The following is a 19801-nucleotide window of genomic DNA, read 5'->3' on the forward strand; positions in this document are numbered from 1 at the left end:
CCTCTCTCCACCTCTCCCCACCTCTCTCTCCACCTCTCCCTCCCTCCCGTCTCCACTTCCCCTCTCTCCTTTCTCTAACTCCACCTCTCTCCCCTCTCCATCTCTCTCCTACCCTCTCCTCTCCTCTCTCTCCACCTCTTTCCCTCTCCCCTCTCTCCCTCTCCACCACTTCCTTCTCTACGTCTCTCCACCTCTCCCCTACTCTCCCTCCCCCTCTACTCTCTGCCCTCTAGGATGACTTAATGATAAACCCCCTGCTGTGAGGCTTCTGTAGATGCATGCTGAATAGGTATCTGCTCTCATCATCATTCATCCATTTTGGTTGTGTTTGAAGATGAAGTGCTGAAATATCAAGTTGGGCAGGTTATTTAAATAGTGGCTCAGTGAGAGATGGATGAAGCCCCAGAGCAGCCACTCAGACCCACCCCATTGCCATGGGCAACAGATGGGTGAGTGGGGAGGTCAAGGAGGAGACGGACCCAGAGTTATACTGGACTGGTAGTACAGTAGCGTTCAGCAACTCCTCAAGTAGGGACCCAGAGTTATACTGGACTGGTAGTACAGTAGCATTCAGCAACTCCTCAAGTAGGGACCCAGAGTTATACTGGACCGGTAGTACAGTAGCATTCAGCAACTCCTCAAGTAGGGGCCCAGAGTTATACTGGACCGGTAGTACAGTAGCATTCAGCAACTCCTCAAGTAGGGACCCAGAGTTATACTGGACCGGTAGTACAGTAGCGTTCAGCAACTCCCCAAGTAGGGACCCAGAGTTATACTGGACCGGTAGTACAGTAGTGTTCAGCAACTCCTCAAGTAGGGACCCAGAGTTATACTGGACCGGTAGTACAGTAGCGTTCAGTAGCTGTATTTCAGCAGAAATACACACACAAACACAAACACACAAACACACACACACACACACACACACACACACACACACACACACACACACACACACACACACACACACACACACACACACACACACACACACACCCTTTGTTGGCTTGGCGGTTCAGACGTTTGTGCCATTTTTAATTGCTCAGTAAATGCCACTGGTGGCCTGTTTCCTGATTTAAGATGTAAGACCTGCTTATGTCCAGAGAGAGCGAAGTAAAGCCAAAGCTCTTGTTGGGAAATCATCACATTCAATGGGGTCTGTGATTGGAGAGTTCAAAGGTCACTGTTTAAAAAGGATTTGGGGAGATCTACATTGATATTGAGTGAAATGTGGCAGTTTTTTTTGGAGGAAAATCGTCCCAAACTCTCTCTCCAACTGCCACAAGCCCCGGGCGCCGAAGACGTGGATGTCGATTATGGCAGACCCCCACACTTCTCTGATTCAGAGGGTTGGGTTAAATGTGGAAGACACATTTCAGTTGAAGGAATTCAGTTGTACAACTGACTAGGTATCCCCCTTTCCCTTTCCATTATAGTACAACGAAGGTTGATGGAAGATAAGAATTGATCATCAGGACTTCACACAGTAAGTGTTGCAACTTTTTATCCAATTGAGTTTGTAAAGGGAGAGGCTTACAGGTTACTGTTTAAAAAATATTTGGTAGGATTTAAATTGACATTGACTGACAAAGTTGGTTTTTGGAGGAAAATCTGCAATCTCTTTCCATCTGTCATGAGCTAAGTACAAATATGGTTTATAGATGGTTTATGAAAGATAAGAATTGAGAATCAAAGGATTTGATTCATTTAACGTTGATCTTTGGCTTTAACTAGGAGAAAAAAAATACTTTATTTTTGACTTTGTGGCAGATGTTCTTTTCACTGTGAACAAATAATATGCTAATGCCTTGTACATAGTATAGTGAGCTTAATGCCTTGTACATAGTATAGTGAGATTAATGCCTTGTACATAGTATGGTGAGCTTAATGCCTTATACATAGTATGGTGAGCTTAATGCCTTGTACATAGTATGGTGAGCTTAATGCCTTGTACATAGTATAGTGAGCTTAATGCCTTGTACATAGTATGGTGAGCTTAATGCCTTGTACATAGTATGGTGAGCTTAATGCCTTGTACATAGTATAGTGAGATTAATGCCTTGTACATAGTATGGTGAGCTTAATGCCTTGTACATAGTATGGTGAGATTAATGCCTTGTACATAGTATGGTGAGATTAATGCCTTGTACATAGTATGGTGAGCTTAATGCCTTGTACATAGTATGGTGAGCTTAATGCCTTGTACATAGTATGGTGAGCTTAATGCCTTGTACATAGTATGGTGAGCTTAATGCCTTGTACATAGTATAGTGAGCGTAATGCCTTGTACATAGTATAGTGAGATTAATGCCTTGTACATAGTATAGTGAGCTTAATGCATTGTACATAGTATAGTGAGCTTAATGCCTTGTACATAGTATGGTAAGCTTAATGCCTTGTACATAGTATGGTGAGCTTAATGCCTTGTACATAGTATGGTGAGATTAATGCCTTGTACATAGTATGGTGAGATTAATGCCTTGTACATAGTATAGTGAGCGTAATACCTTGTACATAGTATGGTGAGCTTAATGCCTTGTACATAGTATGGTGAGCTTAATGCCTTGTACATAGTATGGTGAGCTTAATGCCTTGTACATAGTATAGTGAGCGTAATGCCTTGTACATAGTATAGTGAGATTAATGCCTTGTACATAGTATAGTGAGCTTAATGCATTGTACATAGTATAGTGAGCTTAATGCCTTGTACATAGTATGGTGAGCTTAATGCCTTGTACATAGTATGGTGAGCTTAATGCCTTGTACATAGTATGGTGAGATTAATGCCTTGTACATAGTATAGTGAGCTTAATGCCTTGTACATAGTATGGTGAGCTTAATGCCTTGTACAGTAGTATAGTGAGATTAATGCCTTGTACATAGTATAGTGAGCTTAATGCCTTGTACATAGTATGGTGAGCTTAATGCCTTGTACATAGTATAGTGAGCTTAATGCCTTGTACATATTATAGTGAGCTTAATGCCTTGTACATAGTATAGTGAGCTTAATGCCTTGTACATAGTATAGTGAGCTTAATGCCTTGTACATAGTATAGTGAGCTTAATGCCTTGTACAGTAGTATAGTGAGCTTAATGCCTTGTACATAGTATAGTGAGCTTAATGCCTTGTACATAGTATGGTGAGCTTAATGCCTTGTACATAGTATAGTGAGCTTAATGCCTTGTACAGTAGTATAGTGAGCTTAATGCCTTGTACATAGTATAGTGAGCTTAATGCCTTGTACATAGTATGGTGAGCTTAATGCCTTGTACAGTAGTATAGTGAGCTTAATGCCTTGTACATAGTATAGTGAGCTTAATGCCTTGTACATAGTATGGTGAGTGTTACGATCGTCAAAAGGAGTGGACCAAAGCGCAGCGTGGTAAGTGTTCATAATTTATTATATATAACGAAACACTTAAACAAAGAAACAAAATGAAAGCCAACAGTTCTGTCAGGTCACTGATAACAAAACAGAAAATAACTACCCACAAACACAGGTGGGAAAAGGCTGCCTAAGTATGATTCCCAATCAGAGACAACGATAGACAGCTGCCTCTGATTAGGAACCATACTCGGCCAAAACAAAGAAATACAATACATAGAATGCCCACCCCATATCACACCCTGACCTAACTAAACAGAGAAAAACGTCTCTCTCAGGTCAGGGCGTGACAGTGATCTTAATGCCTTGTACATAGTATAGTGAGCTTAATGCCTTGTACATTCTATAGTGAGAATAATGCCTTATACATAGTATAGTGAGATTAATGCCTTGTACATAGTATAGTGAGATTAATGCCTTGTACAGGAGGCCTACAGAAGGTTTAAAATATTATCCCAAACAGTGAAATCTTTATCTCAGCTCTGAGATTTAGGTCAAAGTAACCTTTCAACTTGGCCCCATTCTCTCCTCACCCAAACAACCAATGGCTTTAAGACTTCTATGGTCACATGTTGAGAGTCGTTTAAATAAACCAACCAGACGTAAGCTCATAACAATGATTATTAAACATGTTTTCTGAGAGCATAATAGATTTTGTCAGTCTGTGACGGATTCTTCCCTCTGCCACGCGTGTGCTGTGTGTGTGTGTGTGTGTGTGTGTGTGTGTGTGTGTGTGTGTGTGTGTGTGTGTGTGTGTGTGTGTGTGTGTGTGTGTGTGTGTGTGTGTGTGTGTGTGTGTGTATCAAAGATCTATACTCAGCATTATGTGGGAGGGAAAGTGAAATATTTCTTCCATGCCTGGCAGCTTTGTTCATTTTCAATCACATTCACAACCCATATTTCATTTGATGAAGTGATTCATTTGACGGGGAAATCTAATTTAGGGCCCTTCGTGCGTGTATACTGTTTTATATATATATATATATATATATATATATATATATATATATATATATATATATATATATATATGGCTGATAGAACAATCTATAGAACACTCACAACATTATAAGCCTTTCTATCAGCGTGTATTCTCTCATGCGTGTGTATATATACAGTATACGGTTTCTAGAACAATCTATAGAACATTACATCATAAGCCTTTTATATCAGCGTATATATTCCCTCGATTTTCACAAGGTTCTCCCATAATATCTATCTATAGACAAATACAACTTGTCTTTTTTTAAATCAGCGTACAGCTTATATTCTCCCAGCATCCTCCTCAAGGTTCTCCCCTAGATCTGTCCTATCGCCAAGCTGTCAGAAGGGTGGTCAGTCAGTGACGTGCTTTGTACTGACTGGAGAAGTAACATCACTATCTGAGTGGTGTGGGAAAATAAAGTCCAGTTCAATGGAGTCTGTATCCTATCACTAACCTCTCCTACCCGTCTGGGCCGACAGAGAGGCCCATTCTGTGGCTTCAGTGGAGGCTTTCGGGGGCTGAAACTAATACAGAATGCCTTTGTAGTGAAGATAAACGGTTCAGCAGCTGGCCTGTTCACAAATGAAGAGGCTGAACATTGAACAAGCGTACAGGCTCAATTTGGGGATGTAATTTATGAGCGCACGGGGTTTGTGGTTGTGGATGGAGGATGTGGCGGCCCACTGATAAACCAATTAGAGGAGACGGGCCTTTATGTCTATGGTCTGTCTGCCTTCCTCCTCAGAGAGGAAGAGGAAGTGATGGTGGGAGGAAGCTGGTCCAGTGATGCTGGCTGTAATCTCTGTTAGTGACACACATTCCTCATCTTTCACATTCCCCTCGCATCTCTGTTAGTGACACACATTCCCCATCTTTCACATTCCCCTCCCATCTCTGTTAGTGACACACATTCCCCATCTTTCACATTCCCCTCCCATCTCTGTTAGTGACACACATTCCCCTCCCATCTCTGTTAGTGACACACATTCCCCTCCCATCTCTGTTAGTGACACACATTCCCCTCCCATCTCTGTTAGTGACACACATTCCCCTCCCATCTCTGTTAGTGACACACATTCCCCTCCCATCTCTGTTAGTGACACACATTCCCCTCCCATCTCTGTTAGTGACACACATTCCCCTCCCATCTCTGTTAGTGACACACATTCCCCTCCCATCTCTGTTAGTGACACACATTCCCCTCCCATCTCTGTTAGTGACACACATTTCCCTCCCATCTCTGTTAGTGACACACATTCCCCTCCCATCTCTGTTAGTGACACACATTTCCCTCCCATCTCTGTTAGTGACACACATTCCCCTCCCATCTCTGTTAGTGACACACATTCCCCATCTTTCACATTCCCCTCCCATCTCTGTTAGTGACACACATTCCCCATCTTTCACATTCCCCTCGCATCTCTGTTAGTGACACACATTCCTCATCTTTCACATTCCCCTCGCATCTCTGTTAGTGACACACATTCCCCATCTTTCACATTCTCCTCCCATCTCTGTTAGTGACACATCCCCTCCCATCTCTGTTCACATGGAACCATTTGGTCCTGTGGTGATTATATTTAACTTCTGTTTTTATTACGGATGTTACTGCATCATAAAGTATGGAAGTCTAACCGTTCCCAATGGAGCATTTAACTGCTGCCCTCCCTCCCTCCCTCCCTCCCTCCCTCCCTCCCTCCCTCCCTCCCTCCCTCCCTCCCTCCCTCCCTCCCTCCCTCCCTCCCTCCCTCCCTCCCTCCCTCCCTCCCTCCCTCCCCTCCCATCCCTCCCATGATTCTGGTCCTAAGGGTATCAATATGTTTTAGTCTCCTCCCATGATTCTGGTCCTAAGGGTATCAGTATGTTTTAGTCTCCTCCCATGATTCTGGTCCTAAGGGTATCAATATGTTTTAGTCTCCTCCCATGATTCTGGTCCTAAGGGTATCAGTATGTTTTAGTCTCCTCCCATGATTCTGGTCCTAAGGGTATCAGTATGTTTTAGTCTCCTCCCATGATTCTAGTCCTAAGGGTAGCAGATGTGTCCTACAGATAATGAGGTTATGCCACCTGAACTGTAGTAGATGTGTCCTATAGATAATGAGGTTATGCCACCTGAACTGTAGTAGATGTGTCCTATAGATAATGAGGTTATGTCACCTGAACTGTAGTAGATGTGTCCTATAGATAATGAGGTTATGTCTCCTGAACTGTAGTAGATGTGTCCTATAGATAATGAGGTTATGTCACCTGAACTGTAGTAGATGTGTCCTATAGATAATGAGGTTATGTCTCCTGAACTGTAGTAGATGTGTCCTATAGATAATGAGGTTATGTCACCTGAACTGTAGTAGATGTGTCCTATAGATAATGAGGTTATGTCACCTGAACTGTAGTAGATGTGTCCTATAGATAATGAGGTAATGTCACCTGAACTGTAGTAGATGAGATATGAGACCAGTTACTCTACAGCAGTGATGGTCCCTTACGATACATATAGGATCTATAGGTCTATTTATTACAGTGGAGATAATGTTTGTGTTACTGTAGAGGTCAACTACTTGCCCAGTCACTGCAGTAGTTATGCCACACCCCTCTGTGAGTTTGATGGGTGTTGTTACTGTCAGGCTGGCCTGCTGTCGTCTCCACTGTGCCTTCTGTTCAGCTGTGTACAGTATGTGCTGTGTTTGCTGTGTGTGTGCGTGCTGTGTTGGCTATATGCTGCCTGCTAGCTGTGTGTTTTAGTGGGCTGGCCCTGGAAGGCCCGGCCTGATTAGATTAGATTTACAGCTCTCTCTGTCACTCTCAGAATCACTGCAGCCTGTGGTCAATCCATGATTCAACTTGAGCGTATGCCAGTTTAATCCTCCTCTCAAACCACTAATAAAATCAGAAAAGATTTGATAATTGAATGGTTTAAACTTTGTGGATTATCTACCGTTTAGCCTCAAAACAAGAGTTTTGTCTAAAGTGGAATAAAGTTATGGGATCTTTTTGTTATTATTTCTACTGAGATTCTCCTGTTAGACAACTTAGTCTCTGAGACATGGGTTGGAAAGACTGAGGTCTGACTGGTATTAAAATATGGGCCCAAATTCTTCTCTCTCTCTCAGGTGACAAAATTAATATTTTATACTATCACACGTTATCTTTTAAATGGACAATTCAATGTGATTAAAGGTTAATTACCCTCTCACACCCATGGGAGGAGAATAATACCCCTAGCATGCTCTCTCTCTCTCTCTCTCTCTGTCTGTCTCTCTGTCTCTGTCTCTGTCTCTGTCTGTCACTCTGTCTCTCTCTCTCTCTCTCTCTCTCTCTCTCTCTCTCTCTCTCTCTCTCTCTCTCTCTCTCTCTCTCTCTCTCTCTCTCTCTCTTAGCTGGAGAAAACTGATGACCTGTGTTTTTTTTAGGAGGCACATCATTTTCCTGTCAGAGAGCCATGCGTTAGGGCCTACAGTCCTTTTCTCTAACAGGCTTTTTGCCTCTGGTCATAATGTCTCCATCCAGCTCTGTGCTGATAGCACTCTGTTTTATTACTGCATCAGATTGAAAGGGCAGGTCTGTCGTTAGATATGATGGTGCCTCTTCTCCACCATCTTCAACTAAGCCTCAATAATGGCATAGATTATTTAGAATTCCATGGAGCTGTTGCTCCAAGCCACGTTCCACTAAATCTACCATATGTTTACTGTGGTTATGAGAGATATCCCTCTTAGAGATAATATACAAATAAACTTTCATCAAACAACCTGCAGCCACAGCCCTCTGTATCAGCCACAGCCCTCTGTATCAGCCACAGCCCTCTGTATCAGCCACAGCCCTCTGTACCAGACACAGCCCTCTGTATCAGCCACAGCCCTCTGTATCAGACACAGCCCTCTGTACCAGCCACAGCCCTCTGAACCAGCCACAGCCCTCTGTACCAGCCACAGCCCTCTGTACCAGCCACAGCCCTCTGTACCAGCCACAGCCCTCTGTATCAGCCACAGCCCTCTGTACCAGCCACAGCCCTCTGTATCAGCCACAGCCCTCTGTATCAGCCACAGCCCTCTGTACCAGCCACAGCCCTCTGTATCAGCCACAGCCCTCTGTACCAGCCACAGCACTCTGTACCAGCCACAGCCCTCTGTATCAGCCACAGCCCTCTGTACCAGACACAGCCCTCTGTATCAGACACAGCCCTCTGAACCAGCCACAGCCCTCTGTATCAGCCACAGCCCTCTGTATCAGCCACAGCCCTCTGTACCAGACACAGCCCTCTGTATCAGCCACAGCCCTCTGTACCAGACACAGCCCTCTGTACCAGACACAGCCCTCTGTACCAGCCACAGCCCTCTGAACCAGCCACAGCCCTCTGTACCAGCCACAGCCCTCTGTATCAGCCACAGCCCTCTGTACCAGCCACAGCCCTCTGTACCAGACACAGCCCTCTGTACCAGACACAGCCCTCTGTACCAGACACAGCCCTCTGTACCAGCCACAGCCCTCTGAAACAGCCACAGCCCTCTGTACCAGCCACAGCCCTCTGTACCAGCCACAGCCCTCTGTACCAGACACAGCCCTCTGTACCAGCCACAGCCCTCTGAACCAGCCACAGCCCTCTGTACCAGCCACAGCCCTCTGAACCAGCCACAGCCCTCTGTACCAGCCATAGCCCTCTGAACCAGCCACAGCCCTCTGTATCAGCCACAGCCCTCTGTACCAGCCACAGCCCTCTGAACCAGCCACAGCCCTCTGTATCAGCCACAGCCCTCTGAACCAGCCACAGCCCTCTGAACCAGCCACAGCCCTCTGTACCAGCCACAGCCCTCTGAAACAGCCACAGCCCTCTGTACCAGCCACAGCCCTCTGTACCAGACACAGCCCTCTGTACCAGACACAGCCCTCTGAACCAGCCACAGCCCTCTGTACCAGCCACATCCCTCTGTACCAGCCACAGCCCTCTGTACCAGCCACAGCCCCTATGTACCAGCCACAGCCCTCTGTACCAGACACAGCCATCTGTACCAGCCACAGCCCTCTGTACCAGCCACAGCCCTCTGTACCAGCCACAGCCCTCTGTACCAGCCACATCCCTCTGAACCAGCCACAGCCCTCTTTACCAGACACAGATAAACCTCATAAGTTATTATCATCAACCTGATAAGAACTAATAAGAACTGTGATGTTAGTATTATACTGTATGTATCAACCTGATAAGAACTAATAATAACTGTGTTAGTATTATACTGTATGTATCAACCTGATGAGAACTAATAATAACTGTGATGTTAGTATTATACTGTATGAATCAACCTGATAAGAACTAATAATAACTGTGATAGTATTATACTGTATGTATCAACCTGATAAGAACTAATAATAACTGTGATAGTATTATACTGTATGTATCAACCTGATAAGAACTAATAATAACTGTGATGTTAGTATTATACTGTATGTATCAACCTGATAAGAACTAATAATAACTGTGTTAGTATTATACTGTATGAATCAACCTGATAAGAACTAATAATAACTGTGATGTTAGTATTATACTGTATGAATCAACCTGATAAGAACTAATAATAACTGGTGTTAGTATTATACTGTATGTATCAACCTGATAAGAACTAATAATAACTGTGATGTTAGTATTATACTGTATGAATCAACCTGATAAGAACTAATAATAACTGTGATGTTAGTATTATACTGTATGTATCAACCTGATAAGAACTAATAATAACTGTGATGTTAGTATTATACTGTATGTATCAACCTGATAAGAACTAATAATAACTGTGATAGTATTATACTGTATGTATCAACCTGATAAGAACTAATAATAACTGTGATGTTAGTATTATACTGTATGTATCAACCTGATAAGAACTAATAATAACTGTGTTAGTATTATACTGTATGTATCAACCTGATAAGAACTAATAATAACTGTGATGTTAGTATTATACTGTATGTATCATCCTGATAAGAACTAATAATAACTGTGTTAGTATTATACTGTATGTATCAACCTGATAAGAACTAATAATAACTGTGATAGTATTATACTGTATGAATCATCCTGATAAGAACTAATAATAACTGTGATGTTAGTATCATACTGTATGTATCAACCTGATGAGAACTAATAATAACTGTGATAGTATTATACTGTATGAATCAACCTGATGAGAACTAATAATAACTGTGATAGTATTATACTGTATGTATCAACCTGATAAGAACTAATAATAACTGTGATAGTATTATACTGTATGTATCAACCTGATAAGAACTAATAATAACTGTGATAGTATTATACTGTATGTATCAACCTGATGAGAACTAATAATAACTGTGATAGTATTATACTGTATGTATCAACCTGATAAGAACTAATAATAACTGTGATAGTATTATACTGTATGTATCAACCTGATGAGAACTAATAATAACTGTGATGTAGTATTATACTGTATGTATCAACCTGATGAGAACTAATAATAACTGTGATGTAGTATTATACTGTATGTATCAACCTGATAAGAACTAATAATAACTGTGATGTTAGTATTATACTGTATGTATCAACCTGATAAGAACTAATAATAACTGTGATAGTATTATACTGTATGTATCAACCTGATAAGAACTAATAATAACTGTGATGTTAGTATCATACTGTATGTATCAACCTGATAAGAACTAATAATAACTGTGATGTTAGTATTATACTGTATGAATCATCCTGATAAGAACTAATAATAAATGTGATGTTAGTATTATACTGTATGAATCATCCTGATAAGAACTAATAATAAATGTGATGTTAGTATCATACTGTATGTATCAACCTGATAAGAACTAATAATAACTGTGATGTTAGTATTATACTGTATGAATCAACCTGATAATAACTAATAATAACTGTGATGTTAGTATTATACTGTATGTATCAACCTGATAAGAACTAATAATAACTGTGATGTTAGTATTATACTGTATGAATCATCCTGATAAGAACTAATAATAAATGTGATGTTAGTATTATACTGTATGAATCAACCTGATAAGAACTAATAATAACTGTGATAGTATTATACTGTATGTATCAACCTGATAAGAACTAATAATAACTGTGATGTTAGTATTATACTGTATGAATCAACCTGATAAGAACTAATAATAACTGTGATAGTATTATACTGTATGAATCAACCTGATAAGAACTAATAATAACTGTAATGTTAGTATTATACTGTATGTATCAACCTGATAAGAACTAATAATAACTGTGATGTTAGTATTATACTGTATGAATCATCCTGATAAGAACTAATAATAACTGTGATGTTAGTATTATACTGTATGTATCAACCTGATAAGAACTAATAATAACTGTGATGTTAGTATTATACTGTATGTATCAACCTGATAAGAACTAATAATAACTGTGATAGTATTATACTGTATGTATCAACCTGATAAGAACTAATAATAACTGTGTTAGTATTATACTGTATGAATCATCCTGATAAGAACTAATAATAACTGTGATGTTAGTATTATACTGTATGTATCAACCTGATAAGAACTAATAATAACTGTGATGTTAGTATTATACTGTATGTATCAACCTGATAAGAACTAATAATAACTGTGATGTAGTATTATACTGTATGTATCAACCTGATAAGAACTAATAATAACTGTGATGTTAGTATTATACTGTATGAATCAACCTGATAAGAACTAATAATAACTGTGATAGTATTATACTGTATGTATCAACCTGATAAGAACTAATAATAACTGTGATGTTAGTATTATACTGTATGTATCAACCTGATAAGAACTAATAATAACTGTGATGTAGTATTATACTGTATGAATCAACCTGATAAGAACTAATAATAACTGTGTTAGTATTATACTGTATGTATCAACCTGATAAGAACTAATAATAACTGTGATGTTAGTATTATACTGTATGTATCAACCTGATAAGAACTAATAATAACTGTGATAGTATTATACTGTATGTATCAACCTGATAAGAACTAATAATAACTGTGTTAGTATTATACTGTATGTATCAACCTGATAAGAACTAATAATAACTGTGATAGTATTATACTGTATGAATCAACCTGATAAGAACTAATAATAACTGGTGTTAGTATTATACTGTATGTATCAACCTGATAAGAACTAATAATAACTGTGATGTTAGTATTATACTGTATGTATCAACCTGATAAGAACTAATAATAACTGTGATGTTAGTATTATACTGTATGTATCAACCTGATAAGAACTAATAATAACTGTGATAGTATTATACTGTATGTATCAACCTGATAAGAACTAATAATAACTGTGATGTTAGTATTATACTGTATGTATCAACCTGATAAGAACTAATAATAACTGTGATAGTATTATACTGTATGAATCAACCTGATAAGAACTAATAATAACTGTGTTAGTATTATACTGTATGTATCAACCTGATAAGAACTAATAATAACTGTGTTAGTATTATACTGTATGTATCAACCTGATGAGAACTAATAATAATTGTGATGTTAGTATTATACTGTATGAATCATCCTGATAATAACTAATAATAACTGTGATGTTAGTATTATACTGTATGAATCATCCTGATAATAACTAATAATAAATGTGATGTTAGTATTATACTGTATGAATCAACCTGATAAGAATGTTGACAAACAGGTTGGAAATACTCAATCACGTCTTTCAGTAGCCATTGAGCTGCATTGTGACGATGTGATGGGTTCAGCCATTTAGAATGGCATTTATAAGTGAAAACTATTCTTTCATTAAGTCTGTTTTTGACGTAGAATTTTCTGTTAACAGTATAGTCTTTGTAGTTGATAATGTGTCATGGGTGCAGATTTTCCTTGGTTTGCACCGCTGTGAGAGAGAGAGAATCAGATTATAAAAGCTAATTGCTTATCTGAATTTATTTGGTATAATTATTCCCCTTACTTTGAACTATTTGGCTCATCCCATTGTCTTCCAATATCCCAATTAAATTGTGAATTTTAACACTTTGCAGCGCTTCCCAGATAATTACCTTTTTTAATGACTTGGACCGCGACCAACAGGAAGCTTTATTTTGGGAGAGATGCTCTCCGTTCCAAATGGTACCCTATTATCTACACTATGGAGTGCATTACTCTTGAACAGGGCCCCTAGGGTTCTGGTGAAAAGTAGTGCATTATATAGGGAATAGGGCTCTGGTCTAAAGTAGTGGACTATATAGGGAATGGGGTGCCATTTGGAACACCCAGACAGACAGACATATGTATTATGGATGAATGTCTGACATGCTTTTCTATCTGAATGAAAGAGATGCCAGAGGAGGAATAACACACCCAGGGGTCAGTCTGCTAGTCTGATGCTCAGCTGGGCTGGTTGACCTGAACATTCATCATGGTTATTTCACATGTCTTTTTAGCTTTCATAGGCCTTTTAAATAACAAAGACAATCTCTCCAAAACTGTGGAAGTTGTAACTTAATCACTCTCTATTCTTCACAGTTATGTTTCCTGGAGATTCCTCATTCAGAATGCTGTTTGGTCCAGGTCTAGGCTTAACCTTTGTCCGGGAAAATGGCTATATATTATATTGTCATTCGTTTGTAGAGTAAGACAGCTGGTTATTACGAAACCTTATTTCCCTACATGTTCCTTCTAAGAGCAGCAGTATGTAGCGTATGCCAGTGTTTCCCTCCTCCAGTACCCCAACAGTACTCTACAGCAGTGTTTCTCTCCTCCAGTACCCCCAACAGTACTCTACAGCAGTGTTTCCCTCCTCCAGTAACCCCAACAGTACTCTACAGCAGTGTTTCCCTCCTCCAGTACCCCCAACAGTACTCTACAGCAGTGTTTCCCTCCTCCAGTACCCCAACAGTACTCTACAGCAGTGTTTCCCTCCTCCAGTAACCCCAACAGTACTCTACAGCAGTGTTTCCCTCCTCCAGTAACCCCAACAGTACTCTACAGCAGTGTTTCCCTCCTCCAGTAACCTCAACAGTACTCTACAGCAGTGTTTCCCTCCTCCAGTAACCACAACAGTACTCTACAGCAGTGTTTCCCTCCTTCAGTAATCCCAACAGTACTCTACAGCAGTGTTTCCCTCCTCCAGTAACCCCAACAGTACTCTACAGCAGTGTTTCCCTCCTCCAGTAACCTCAACAGTACTCTACAGCAGTGTTTCCCTCCTTCAGTAATCCCAACAGTACTCTACAGCAGTGTTTCCCTCCTCCAGTACCCCCAACAGTACTCTACAGCAGTGTTTCCCTCCTCCAGTAACCCCAACAGTACTCTACAGCAGTGTTTCCCTCCTCCAGTACCCCCAACAGTACTCTACAGCAGTGTTTCCCTCCTCCAGTAACCTCAACAGTACTCTACAGCAGTGTTTCCCTCCTCCAGTAACCACAACAGTACACATTTTTGTTGTAGGCCCAGACAAGCACACCTGATTCAACTTGTCAACTAATCAAGCCCTCAATGAGTTGAATGAGGTGTGTTTGTCCGGGGCAACAACAAAAATGTGGACTGGTGGTATTGGAGGACTGGAGGAGGGAAACACTTCTGTAGAGTACTGTTGTGGTTACTGGAGGAGGGAAACACTGCTGTAGAGTACTGTTGGGGTTACTGGAGGAGGGAAACACTGCTGTAGAGTACTGTTGGGGTTACTGGAGGAGGGAAACTGCTGTAGAGTACTGTTGGGGGTACTGGAGGAGGGAAACACTGCTGTAGAGTACTGTTGGGGGTACTGGAGGAGGGAAACACTGCTGTAGAGTACTGTTGGGGTTACTGGAGGAGGGAAACACTGCTGTAGAGTACTGTTGAGGGTACTGGAGGAGGGAAACACTGCTGTAGAGTACTGTTGAGGATACTGGAGGGGGTAAACACTGCTGTAGAGTACTGTTGGGGATACTGGAGGAGGGAAACACTGCTGTAGAGTACTGTTGAGGTTACTGGAGGAGGGAAACACTGCTGTAGAGTACTGTTGAGGTTACTGGAGGAGGGAAACACTGCTGTAGAGTACTGTTGGGGTACTGGAGGAGGGAAACACTGCTGTAGAGTACTGTTGAGGTTACTGGAGGAGGGAAACACTGCTGTAGAGTACTGTTAAGGTTACTGGAGGAGGGAAACACTGCTGTAGAGTACTGTTGTGGTTACTGGAGGAGGGAAACACTGCTGTAGAGTACTGTTGAGGTTACTGGAGGAGGGAAACACTGCTGTAGAGTACTGTTGTGGTTACTGGAGGAGGGAAACACTGCTGTAGAGTACTGTTGAGGTTACTGGAGGAGGGAAACACTGCTGTAGAGTACTGTTGGGGTACTGGAGGAGGGAAACACTGCTGTAGAGTACTGTTGGGGTTACTGGAGGACTGGAGCTGGGAAACACTGGGTTGTGCTGTGTTCGTATGGTTGTGTGCTGGATGTATGCTGTGCTGTGTTCGTATGGTTGTGTGCTGGATGTATGCTGTGCTGTGTTTGTATGGTTGTGTGCTGGATGTATGCTGTGCTGTGTTCGTATGGTTGTGTGCTGGATGTATGCTGTGCTGTGTTTGTATGGTTGTGTGCTGGATGTATGCTGTGCTGTGTTCGTTTGGTTGTGTGCTGGATGTATGCTGTGCTGTGTTTGTATGGTTGTGTGCTGGATGTATGCTGTGCTGTGTTCGTTTGGTTGTGTGCTGGATGTATGCTGTGCTGTGTTCGTATGGTTGTGTGCTGGATGTATGCTTTGCTGTGCACCGTGTCGTGGTGCTGGTGCCCAGTATTTCCCAGGCTTGCAGAGACAGATCTGGTATTTACCCTCAGCCCACTCTCTCTCCTCCTCTCTCTCCTCCTCTCCCTCCACTCTGATCTCTTAGTCACAAAGCCTACTTAACCCTTACCCAGCTCTCTGTAAACACTTTGCAACACACTGCCTGCCTGTCTACCCACTCTCAGTTAGGACTGTCTCACAGTTGTTGTTGTTTTCACTCCTGTAGTTTGATCCACCTGTTAGAAGAGAATAACCCCTTCCTCATTGTTACCTCGTTTTCTGCTTCAGTCTCATCGCTTTTATTTAGTGAAACATGCAAACCGTGAACGTTCTTTAACAAAGTCAAACCTGCTCCAGTCTGTACAGCCTGTTCTATGCAGGAGCTAGTCTGATGTGAGCGTATTGGCTGAAAGATATAGCTCTATTAAGGACTTCTACTGTAGTGGGAAACAGGTCAGCCATTGCTACTGCACCATAGAATATATTACTTCACAATAGGACCAGTAGTGAGGGGACTGTAACTGAATGATGTGGAATGGATATCACATCGTTTTCCCACGGTAGTGTCTTGTCTTCCCCTTATTATGTGAGGTCACACCTGTCCTGGGACCAGATATCTTGGGAGTGTCGAGTAAGTGTTGGATCACACACACACATGAAATAATACCACCAGCTACAGTAGCAGAGTAGACATGATACAGCTAGGAAACAGCAGTGGTGGATAAAGTACCCAATTGTCATACTTGAGTAAAAGTAAAGATACCTTAATAGAAAATGATTTAAGTGAAAGTGAAAGTCACCCAGTAAAATCCTACTTGAGAAAAAGTCAAAGTATTTGGTTTTAAATATACTTAAGGATCAAAAGTAAATGTAATTGCTAAAATATACATAAGTATCAAAAGTAAAAGTGAAAGTATAAATCATTTCAAATTCTTTATATTAAGCAAACCAGACGGCACCATTTTCTTGTTTTTATTTACGTAAAGCCAGGGGCACACTCCAACACTCAGACATAGTTTAAACATGAAGCATGTGTTTAGTGAGTCTGCCAGATCAGAGCAGTAGGGATGACCAGGGATGTTCTCTGTTTAGTGATTCTGCCAGATCAGAGCAGTAGGGATGACCAGGGATGTTCTCTGTTTAGTGAGTCTGCCAGATCAGAACAGGGATGACCAGGGATGTTCTCTGTTTAGTGATTCTGCCAGATCAGAGCAGTAGGGATGACCAGGGATGTTCTCTGTTTAGTGAGTCTGCCAGATCAGAGCAGTAGGGATGACCAGGGATGTTCTCTGTTTAGTGAGTCTGCCAGATCAGAGACAGTAGGGATGACCAGGGATGTTCTCTGTTTAGTGAGTCTGCCAGATCAGAACAGGGATGACCAGGGATGTTCTCTGTTTAGTGATTCTGCCAGATCAGAGCAGTAGGGATGACCAGGGATGTTCTCTGTTTAGTGAGTCTGCCAGATCAGAGCAGTAGGGATGACCAGGGATGTTCTCTGTTTAGTGAGTCTGCCAGATCAGAGCAGTAGGGATGACCAGGGATGTTCTCTTGATTAGTGTGTGAATTAGACTATTTTCTTCTCCTGCTAAGTATTAAACATGTAATGAGAATTTTTGTGTGTCAGGGAAAATATATGGACTAAAAAGTACATTATTTAGTGAAGTAAATGTAAAAGTTGTCAAAAATATAAATAGTAAAATAAACTGTAGAGTCCTTTATGACAGGGGTTGTGCTACTGCACTGTAGGATCCTTTATGACAGGGGTTGTCCTACTGCACTGTAGGATCCTTTATGACAGGGGTTGTCCTACTGCACTGTAGGGTCCTTTATGACAGGGGTTATGCTACTGCACTGTAGGATCCTTTATGACAGGGGTTGTGCTACTGCACTGTAGGATCCTTTATGACAGGGGTTGTGCTACTGCACTGTAGGATCCTTTATGACAGGGGTTGTGCTACTGCACTGTAGGATCCTTTATGACAGGGGTTGTCCTACTGCACTGTAGGATCCTTTATGACAGGGGTTGTCCTACTGCACTGTAGGATCCTTTATGACAGGGGTTGTGCTACTGCACTGTAGAATCCTTTATGACAGGGGTTGTGCTACTGCACTGTAGGGTCCTTTATGACAGGGGTTGTCCTACTGCACTGTAGAGTCCTTTATGACAGGGGTTGTCCTACTGCACTGTAGGATCCTTTATGACAGGGGTTGTCCTACTGCACTGTAGGGTCCTTTATGACAGGGGTTGTGCTACTGTGATGTAGAGTCCTTTATGACAGGGGTAGTCCTACTGCACTGTAGGATCCTTTATGACAGGGGTTGTGCTACTGCACTGTAGGATCCTTTATGACAGGGGTTGTGCTACTGCACTGTAGGATCCTTTATGACAGGGGTTGTGCTACAAGACTGTAGGGTCCTTTATGACAGGGGTTGTCCTACTGCACTGTAGGGTCCTTTATGACAGGGGTTGTGCTACTGCGATGTAGAGTCCTTTATGACAGGGGTAGTCCAATTGCACTGTAGGATCCTTTATGACAGGGGTTGTGCTACTGCACTGTAGGATCCTTTATGACAGGGGTTGTGCTACTGCACTGTAGGATCCTTTATGACAGGGGTTGTGCTACTGCACTGTAGGATCCTTTATGACAGGGGTTGTGCTACAAGACTGTAGGATCCTTTATGACAGGGGTTGTGCTACTGCACTGTAGGATCCTTTATGACAGGGGTTGTGCTACTGCACTGTAGGATCCTTTATGACAGGGGTTGTCCTACTGCACTGTAGGGTCCTTTATGACAGGGGTTGTCCTACTGCACTGTAGGATCCTTTATGACAGGGGTTGTCCTACTGCACTGTAGAGTCCTTTATGACAGGGGTTGTCCTACTGCACTGTAGGGTGCTTTATGACAGGGGTTGTCCTACTGCACTGTAGGGTCCTTTATGACAGGGGTTGTCCTACTGCACTGTAGGATCCTTTATGACAGGGGTTGTGCTACTGCACTGTAGGATCCTTTATGACAGGGGTTGTGCTACTGCACTGTAGGGTCCTTTATGACAGGGGTTGTGCTACTGCACTGTAGGATCCTTTATGACAGGGGTTGTGCTACTGCACTGTAGGATCCTTTATGACAGGGGTTGTCCTACTGCACTGTAGAGTCCTTTATGACAGGGGTTGTGCTACTGCACTGTAGGATCCTTTATGACAGGGGTTGTGCTACTGCACTGTAGAGTCCTTTATGACAGGGGTTGTCCTACTGCACTGTAGGATCCTTTATGACAGGGGTTGTGCTACTGCACTGTAGGATCCTTTATGACAGGGGTTGTGCTACTGCACTGTAGGGTCCTTTATGACAGGGGTTGTCCTACTGCACTGTAGGATCCTTTATGACAGGGGTTGTCCTACTGCACTGTAGGATCCTTTATGACAGGGGTTGTGCTACTGCACTGTAGGATCCTTTATGACAGGGGTTGTCCTACTGCACTGTAGGGTCCTTTATGACAGGGGTTGTCCTACTGCACTGTAGGATCCTTTATGACAGGGGTTGTGCTACTGCACTGTAGGGTCCTTTATGACAGGGGTTGTCCTACTGCACTGTAGGGTCCTTTATGACAGGGGTTGTCCTACTGCACTGTA

General features: G+C 41.9%; 1 protein-coding gene across 18 annotated transcripts in view; it reads left to right on the plus strand.

The window, feature by feature from the left end:
- Window positions 1–19801, plus strand: part of nrcama (neuronal cell adhesion molecule a) — a 151556-nt gene that overhangs the window by 9466 nt on the left and 122289 nt on the right. The window contains exon 2 of one of the 18 annotated variants that reach the window (XM_045700301.1): window positions 1437–1486. The exons of the other annotated variants lie outside the window; for them this stretch is intronic. The gene's annotated coding sequence lies outside the window, so the exon portion shown is untranslated. The remainder of the gene's footprint in view (window positions 1–1436; window positions 1487–19801) is intronic. 18 annotated transcript variants of the gene reach the window in all.

The sequence above is a fragment of the Salmo salar genome, chromosome ssa17 (genome assembly GCF_905237065.1).
Source record: "Salmo salar chromosome ssa17, Ssal_v3.1, whole genome shotgun sequence".
NCBI classification, from domain to species: Eukaryota; Metazoa; Chordata; class Actinopteri; order Salmoniformes; family Salmonidae; genus Salmo; species Salmo salar.